Source organism: Gossypium arboreum, chromosome 13 (genome assembly GCF_025698485.1).
Source record: "Gossypium arboreum isolate Shixiya-1 chromosome 13, ASM2569848v2, whole genome shotgun sequence".
Taxonomy (NCBI): Eukaryota; Viridiplantae; Streptophyta; class Magnoliopsida; order Malvales; family Malvaceae; genus Gossypium; species Gossypium arboreum.
In genome coordinates, this window is record NC_069082.1 from 114891717 (window position 1) to 114901859 (window position 10143).

The window sequence follows — 10143 nt, forward strand, 5'->3', positions numbered from 1 at the left end:
TATACGAGCTTACTAAGCATATAATGCTTATTAGGGTTATTTTCCCTGTTTTATAGTGCTCGGAGCTCGAGAAGGTTGGAATCTGGTCAGAGAAATCATCACACTATCCACTCCTTGATCTTGGTATAAATGATGATCTTATTTTGATATAATGGCATGTATAGTCTAATACGGCCAATTGATTAATTGAATTTTTGGTTTGTAACTTAGCCATTGGAATGGCTAGTAATATATATTTTGGGATGATATGATATGGTTTATTATATGATAAGTTTTTACATGGTGAGTAATACCATTCATGAAGCACAATTAGCAAAGTAAAGGTAAGTTTATAGTTATGATTAAAAATAGTAATATATCGAATTGGTTGGATTTGGTTGATATCTATACATGTAAATTTCAGTACAGGTAAATGGTTAAGTTTGGGGTGAGAAATAGGGCTAGGAAATAGCTTTATTTCGTCCACACGGGTAAGACACACGGGTGTGTGTCTAGGTTGTGTGTGACACACGGTCTGAGTACATGGGCATGTGGTTCGACTGTGTGTCCCCTGTACCTTAATTTTGCAAAACAGAATGCTCAGGTTTGGCCACACGAGCTGAGACACGTCTATGTGTTTTGGTCGTGTAACGGACACGGCCTTGGAACATGGGCGTGTACCCTAGCCGTGTGAAGTCTGCACTAGTAAATGAAAAATCATGAAATTTTAATCGATCACATGACTTAAGCACACGGGCGTATGTATTGGCCATGTGACCTCATTTTTCACATGACATCATAAATAGAGAGTTACACAGGGTGAGAACACTGGCGTGTTCCAAGCCACACGGGGGTGTACAACTACATGGCCTGACCAAACGGGCGTGTGTGGTACTGTTCATAACAAAATTTTGAAATTTTGTGAAAAATTCTCTAAGTTCCCGATTTAGTCCCGAATCAATTCTAATATTTATTTTGGGCCTCGAGGGTCTAATTAAGGAACGTTATGTATGATTATGGAAAATGAATAGTAAAATTTTGCAAATAATCTGTAAATGTTTTATATTTACCGATAATACTCTCTAACCCTGTTCCGGTAATAGATACAGGTTAGGAGTGTTATACATAAGCTACTACTTTACCTTTCTGCATCAAAATGCAGCCTAAACCATTCAACGATGCATCACTATAAATTATGAATTCTTTACCCGATTCAAGCTGAACTAACACAAGTGCTTCCGTCAATAAGGCTTTCAATTTACCAAAACTTTGTTGACACTTATCAGTCCACTCAAATTTCACATCTTTCTGTAACAGATGGGTCATTGGAGAAGCTATCATTAAGAACCCTTTCACAAACCTCCGATAATATCCAGCTAGTCCCAGAAAACTTCTGACTTCTGAGACATTTTTCAGTGGCTTCCAATTTACAATAGCTAAAATTTTACTCGGATCCACTCGAATACCTTCTACAAATACAATATGTCCAAGAAAACCAACTTCCCTTAACAAAAATTCACATTTACTAAATTTGGAATACAATTGTTTTTCACGTAGAGTTTGCAACACAATTCTCAAATGATCAGCATGTTCAATTTCATTTCAAGAATAGACCAGAATATCATCAATAAATACCACTACAAACCTGTCTAAATATGGTCTAAAAATTCTATTCATTAAGTCTATGAATATTGCAGGAGCATTAGTCAGACTGAATGGCATCACAAGAAACTCATAGTGCCCATACTTGATTCTAAAATTTGTCTTCAGTACATCTGAGTCTTTTACCCATAACTGATAATAGCCAGAACGGAGGTCAATCTTCAAAAATACAATGGCACCTTTCAATTGGTCCAATAAATCATCAATTCTAGGTAGTGGATATTTATTCTTTATGGTAACTTTATTAAGCTATCTGTAATCAATACACAATCTCAATGGCCCATCTTTCTTCTTTACAAATAAAACCGATGCACCCCAAGGTGAAAAGCTGGGTCGAGTAAATCCTCTGTCAATCAATTCTTGCAACTATACTTTTAACTCTTTCAATTCAGCAGGATCCATTCTGTAAGGCGCTTTGGATATCGATGTTGTTCTCGGAACAAGATCTATAGAAAATTCTACCTCTCTAACCGTTGGTAAACAAGGTAGTTCTTCTAAAAATACATCAGGAAATTCATAGACAACTGGCACTGACTGAATCTTCGACTCAGATACTTTGGTATCCAACACATATGCAAGATAAGCCTTATACCCTTTTCTGACCCAGGGGGTTTGAAACTTTAACCACAAATTCAGTGAATTCAACAAATAAAATTCTAACAGACACCAATTTTGTGCGTGCATATGAATGCGTTAAATCAGGATCAATCAAAGAAATAATATCAATATCTAGTGGAGAAAATACACCAGTAATGACGTCTAGTACCGAGGCATCTTCTCTTTCACATATAACATATGTTCTTACTGGAGCTTGTGCCTCAGATTTAGTTGTTGAATCTTTTGTAGCACTTCGGCTGCCACTAATATTTACGGAATATCCTGGTGGCCTACTTCTTAAAGCGGGATTACTCGACTTTGGCGTTTGTTTAATATCTTTTTCAACCTTTTTCGGACAATCTTTGAGAAAATGGTCAAGAGAACCACATTTATAGCAAGCTCCACTTCTCAGGCGACATACTCCAAACTGCAATTTATTGCAAATATTGCATCATGGTTTGGGATTTTCGACACTCCCAACACTGGTTACTGAAGGAGATAAGATCTCGGATTAGAGCGTTGAGAGCCCCACTCCTTTCCAGAATACCCCACAGATGTGGTAAAATAATCATAATACTTCTTTGATTTCTTCGAAGTGGATGATTGTGATTTACCCATCAATCTTTTACTTGAAACCCGAGCTTTTATCTCTGCTTGTTTCTTTTCTTTACTCAATTTCTCGGCTTTGTGTGCCCGATCAGCCAATACCGCAAATTCTGTAACCCCCCTACCCGTATCCATTGCCGGAATAGGGTATGAGGCATTACCGGAGTTTATTGAACATTTTCAGATAATTCTGAGTCATTTATTATTCATATTTTAGAAATAATCATAACGTCTCTCTATTGGGCCCTCGAAGCTCCAAACATACATTAGAAACCAACCGGAATTAAATCGGGATTATAAAAAAATTTCGCAAAATCTTAAATTTTATTTTCATCTAAGTACTTACTATTTCAATGCTCCTTATAATTAAACATGTTACCATTCAATCAATAGTTTGGCACTTGTCTAAGCGTCAAACAACATCATTGTTAGTATACTTGCACACATTTCATCTAAATTCAATATTGATATACTTATTTTCTCTACATATCGCACTTGAGTTTAATAATAGTCTCAACTTACATAATTTCCTTGTATCAACATATCAAAGATAATCATATATGTACATGTCATGAAACATATCATGCTCTTACCGTTTCTTCATAAACATATATCATTCATTTCATTATATCAATATTTCATGCTCCATCATTTCCATATATTTTATGTATATTTATTAGGTAATAGTTTATATCAAACTTGACATAAATTATATTCCATGTACTTATACTTATTTTGTTTATTTATTATCATAATTATTTCATACAACTATTTTGTACATCTATTTCCATATGACCAGTTCTTGTAAACATTTCACACAACCATTTCATATAACCATTCGTCATCTGATAAGTATTACCTGAATATCAATTGTTCAATAGATGTCATAGCGTCTCCCATCCACGGTCTTATTTATCTTTGACATGATGCCATAGTGTCTTTCAACTATAGTCTTACTCATTCATTTTCTGTTATGTTGCCATGGTATCTTTCAACCATGGTCTTATTCTTTTCATGTCACGTTGCCATGGTATCTTTCAACCATGGTCTTATTCATTTCATATCACGTTGCCATGGTATCTTTCAACCATGGTCTTACACATTTCATATCACGTTGCCATGGTATCTTTCAACCATGGTCTTACACATTTCATATCGAGAGCACACTCCATGAACCTCATCCTTACAAATGGGATTACCGGTCGAGCTAAATCCTCAATATAAACTCATAGAGTATTGTCGGGATTACGGTCCAAGGCTAAATCCCGCAATGACAATTACTCTAATGAGCTTGGATCCAATTACCAGTCAAAGCTAAATTCAGACCCTAATTCAGATTACCGTCCGGCTAAATCCATTTTACACGTATTCTTCGGGATGGCGGTATCAGAATAGGATCACCCGTCCGGGCTAGATCCTTTTTACCGTCAATTCCTTTTCAGAGATCCATCGAATTTTCCTTTCATTCAACCGAGCTTTATTTTCAATTTATATCGAGTATTAGCAATATTTCATCAATTATCATGAATTGAATATTCAAATCATATTTTCATCACATAACCACATATTTCAAGTATTTAAAATACAATTCAAGTTACACAAACTTACCTCATTGCTTGTTTGTGTTTATAATTTCATTAATCCGATATCTTTTATTTTCCACGATCAAGTCTCATTTTTGAGTCGTCCGGATCTTTATAAATAAATTTGATTATCATTTTCATTCATTTCAAATTCTAATGCATTTAATTAATGCTCTAGGAAAAATTACCATTTTGCCCCTAAACTTTTAATTAATGACGATTTCATCTTTAGGGCCAGGAAAATAAAATTCTTGCAATTTAATCCTTATTGCTAGATATTATTCTCATACATATTGATAACAATCCATGAATTCTATAAAATATCAGAATTTTTCATAATTTCAACACTTTTCAATATCCCTAAAACATGTTTTCCCCGATCTTGAACTAAATTAATAATTTCATTCAATTTTGTAATTTAAATAATAAAATAATCCATTTCATGCAATTTGGTCATTTCTGACAATTTTACAAAATTACCCATAAAGTTTTACTTTTATTCAATTTAGTCCCTGAGTCTAAAACATGCAAATTAGCCATGCTAGATGAATATTCATACATATTTTTCCTCCTCCTCCTCTCCATTCCACATCCTTAGTGTATATAACACACTTATAAGTAACATTATCTATAATTTTTATTATTTACTTTTATGAATATTCAAGCTGTCCATCTGTGTCATAGTCACTAAATTATTTATAACTCGAGCTACGGAACTCCAAATTAAGATTCGTTAATTTTTCCTGAAACTAGACTCATATATATTCTTACCATAAAATTTTAAAAATTTTTAGTTTAGCCATTAGGTACATTTTATTCTTTAAATTCACCCCTATTCTGCTGTCTGACAGTTCCGACCCTTCTTCACTAAAAATTAATTATCTCACAGTACAGAACTCGGATAATATTTCCGTTGATTTCTCCTGAAAATATACTCATTATGAATTCTAAAAATATAAATTTAAGCCTATAATTATTTTTCTTCAATTTTTTTTGATTTTTCAAAGTCAGAACAGGGGAACCCGAATTCATTCTGACATTATCTCACAAAAGTTATTATATCTTATAATTTACAATTCAATTGCTTACATCGTTTCTTCTATAAGAAACTAGACTCAATAAGCTTTAATTCCATATTTTATTCATCCTCTAATTCAATTTCTACAATTTTTGGTGATTTTTCAAACTTATACTACTGCTGCTGTCCAAAATAGTCTTAGTGCAAAATGTTGATTTTCTACTTTTAATTTCAATTTAATCCTAACTAAATTCACTTACTTTTCTATCTTAATTCATACTTTATTTCTACTCAATTTTTAACTAAACTCATACTTAACTATTAAATTTCCAGCATATTTTCCTAATTTCGAAATTTCATCAATTTTGTCCCTACAACATAAAACTTATGAATTGATTTACAATTCAATCCTTATTTCATTTCTAACTTGAATTCCTATCAATTTAACCCCTAATTCATCTTTTTATTCAACATTAACAATATTTAAAAATCTAATAACTTTCAAAATATTCACTTAATTTCATCAAAACCTTGTCCCAAAGCTTCCAAAACATCAAAATTAAGTAAAAAGGGCTAAATTGACTTACCTATTTAATTTTCAAGCCTTAAAATCCCAATTTTTCCCTTTTTCCTTCTTTCTTTTTTTTCCTTCCTTCTTCTTTCCCCTGCTCTCTGTTTCGTTTCATCCTTTCTTTCTTTTTCTATTCTTTTATATATATATATATATATATATATATATATATATATATTATAATAACTTAATAATAGCTATAATAAAATATCTATTTAATATCCAATATCTATTTTACATTTGTATACACATATATTATTACATTTGTCTTTCTTTAATCTATTTATTATATAAATATCTTTTACTTAATAATAATATATAATTTAATAATATACTTATATAATAAGTAAATATACATGTATTTTATAAATGTATGTATATTAGTATCACACATGTCACTATACTTACCATACATTTGTCAACTTTTATTTATTTATTATATAATATTAATTTAATAACAATAAATACATTAATATTTACTTAAATAATAAGCAAATAAATATCGTATTACAAATGTGTGTATTATATTTATTATACTTGTATTTTATTTTTGCCATACACTTGGCACTCTTTTTGGTTTATTTGCTTATTTAGTCCTTTTAATTTTCTTTATTCTATAATTAAACTTTCACACTTCATTCAATTTAATCCTTTTATCTAATTATCCTTTATTTAAGCTAATTTGCTTTATTAAACTTTAATTAATCACTCTTTTAACTTCGTAAATATTTTTAATAAATATTTACAAATCTATTTTCAAAAACGGAGACCCGAAAATGCACTTTTTTGATAACTGTAAAAATTTGGGTCATTACAAATTCCCTTAGTTTAGGAATCCCAATCAATAACTTAATATCGTTATTTAATCCCTTTTCAAATCATTTGCACATATCAGCTTCAGTCAGAACCCATTCTCTATCATATTTGCTCAATCTAACAAATTCTCGTTCGTATTCAGATTTTGTCATATTTCCCTGTTTGAGCTTTAAAAATTCTTTCTTTTTTTGATCTAGAAATCTCTGACTAATATATTTCTTTTTTAACTCGATTTGGAAAAATTCCCAAGTAATATTTTCTTTCGGTATAACAAAAGATATGGTTTTCCACCAATGATAGGCTGTGTCTTTCAACAGGGATACTGCACATTTTAAACACTCAGCTGGTGTACATGATAATTCATCCAGAACACGAATATTATTTTCTAGCCAAAACTCAGCCCTCTCTGGATCATCATCAGTCGTAGCTTTAAATTCCTCTGCCCCATATTTTCGAATTTTATCAACAGGAGGCTTACTAATTCTAGCTAGTTCAACAACTCGTGGCATCTCAGGAATGGGTTGAGGAGCTGGTGGGGGAGGTTGTTGAACAGTAGGTTTTGTTCTCAAATATTCAGAGAATCATTCTTCATCATTTGAAAGAAGGCTTATTTTGCCTCCTCACCTTGGCCCTCTGATACGGGCCTTCTACAACCACTAGATATAGCTCGTTGTACGGAAGCTTGAGCAGTGCTCTCAACTTCATCTGATTCAAATCTAACTTGGGTAGAAGATATTACTATATGAAAAACACATTTAAAAACAATCAGGAGACATCATACTATCATAAATTATATAATTCCATGTATAGCTAAACTCGTACTTGCTATGTTAGTCCGAGAATCGGCTAAACCATAGCTCTGGTACCAATAAATGTAACACTCCTAACCCATATCCGTCACCGGAACAGGGTTACGAAATGTTGCCGGAGTTTACAGAATAATTACACATAATATATCATCATACAATAAAATTAAAGCTCTAAACCCACTTGACTTATAGTCACTAAATCATTTATATCATGAGCTACAAAATTCTAAATTAATATCCGCTTGATGTTTATGAAACTAGACTCAAATATCTTTCTACCATAAAAATTTTAGGATTTATAATTTATCCAATATGTACAGTAAAATCTTCAAACTTATCCCTATCCTGTTGTTTGACTAAAATTAATTATTATTTTTATGGTAAACTTATCCCTTTCTTCACTAAAATTAATTATCTCTTACTATGAAATATGGATGATGTTTCCATTTGTTTCTCTTGAAAATAGACTCATTAAGAATTTAATCATATAAATTTAAACCCTTAATTATTATTTTTTAAAATTTTTGATAATTTTCCAAAGTCAAAACAGAGGAACCCGAAATCAATCTAACATTGTCTCGCAAAAATTAAAATATCTTATAATATGAAATTCTTTTGCTTACAACGTTTCTTCTATGTAAAACTAGATCAATAAGCTTTAATTTAATACTTTAATTAACCTCTAATTAAAGTTCTACAATTTTTGGAGAATTTTCAAAGTCATACTACTACTACTACTATCCAAAATTGTTTTAGTGCAAAATGTTGAAAACTAAGTTTATAACACTTTCATTTTCTTTCTCTACAATATTTCTCATTACTCTCTTTTTTTTTAAAATCAAACTATGCTAACACATACATAATCACTGTATCATAATTCCATAAATATACCAAACCAATCATCCATGCCATTCCAATGGTTAGGTTTCAAACCACAATTTACAAGACAAGATTTAGTCAAATTAGCCTATACATGTCATTCTACAAAACAAGTTTACTGTTTATAACAAGATGAGATAATGGATAGTGTGATGATGCTCTGACCAATCTCCAACCTTCGCGAGCTTACGAGCACTATAAAATAGAGAAAATAAAACCTAGTAAGCATTTTATGCTTAGTAAGTTCATATAACAAGAATTAAACTTACCAATCATATCTACTAATATTAAGCATATAATAGCATGCTTTCCAACAATTTTGGCAAGTTTGCCTAAACACACATATACTCAATCAAACAAGTTAGTCTCATAATGTATATATATATTAAGTAAACATGGATGAACTCATCATGTTATAAACTTCCAAGTATTTCAAGAACATTTGAGACATCACTCAATTAATTTCATATTTTCTCATTTCAAGAGTCTTTTCCGATTAACTATTGAAATTTCGATGGATACTCAAGTAGTATACACAAAGTATACACATCAATAATTCGTCAACTCATGTCCAAAAGTACCCACTAAGGGCACAACCAGAGAGCATACTCCCGAGCGCCATATCAAAGTGTTCACACAGAACTGTGATAGTGTGCAACACATGCAGAACCACTATCGTTCAAGATACTTATAAGAATTATAACAGGATTACTCATCCGAGCTAAATCCTGTTTGCAACATATGCTAGGATTACCCGTCCGGGCTAAATCCTTTATACAGCATATGCTAGAGAAAGATTAATCAGAATTACCCGTTCAGGCTAAATCCTTTATGCAACGTATGCTCGAGAGGGCTCATATCAAGATTACCCGTCCGGGCTAAATCCTATTTGCAACATATGCAGAATCATATTCATTTCAGGAAATCACCTTATTCCATCGAAATTCAGCATTCAAACGAAACATAACATTTTATCGACATTTCCAACTTATGATCATTTCATGTATTTATAACATTCTTATAATTCACATAAATACACATCATATTCAATTCAAATATAACAACATGAATAATTAAGTTACACGAACTTACCTTGGCAATCGTTCGTTTTTAAGTTTCTACTAATCCGAAACTTTTTGTTTTCCTCAATCCAATTCCATATTTGGTCTTTCTAGATCTATATAAATGAGTTTAATCATCAGTTTATCACATTTCATATTCATTTGGACTAAATTTACATCCTACGTAAAATTACCATTTTACCCTCATAAATGACAATTTCGCTCGAAAAATAAAATTCATGCAATTTAATCATTATTCCAAGCTTAACCGAAATTTATATACAACATTTACAACACACATGTTTCACAAAATTCAGAATTTTCCATGGGTTTTACCATTTTTCAATTTAATCCCTAAATCAAATTTGCATCAAATTTCACTTTGTAAAAGTTGTCTAAATAGATAGTTTAAGTTATCCTGATCTCAAAAATATAAAAATGATTAAAAACGGACTTAAATACTTACCCAATTAAACTTGATTAGTTTCTTTTCTGTCTCCTAGAGTTTTCATAGAATTTAGGGATAAAGATGATATGAAAATAAGATGATATTTCTATTTAA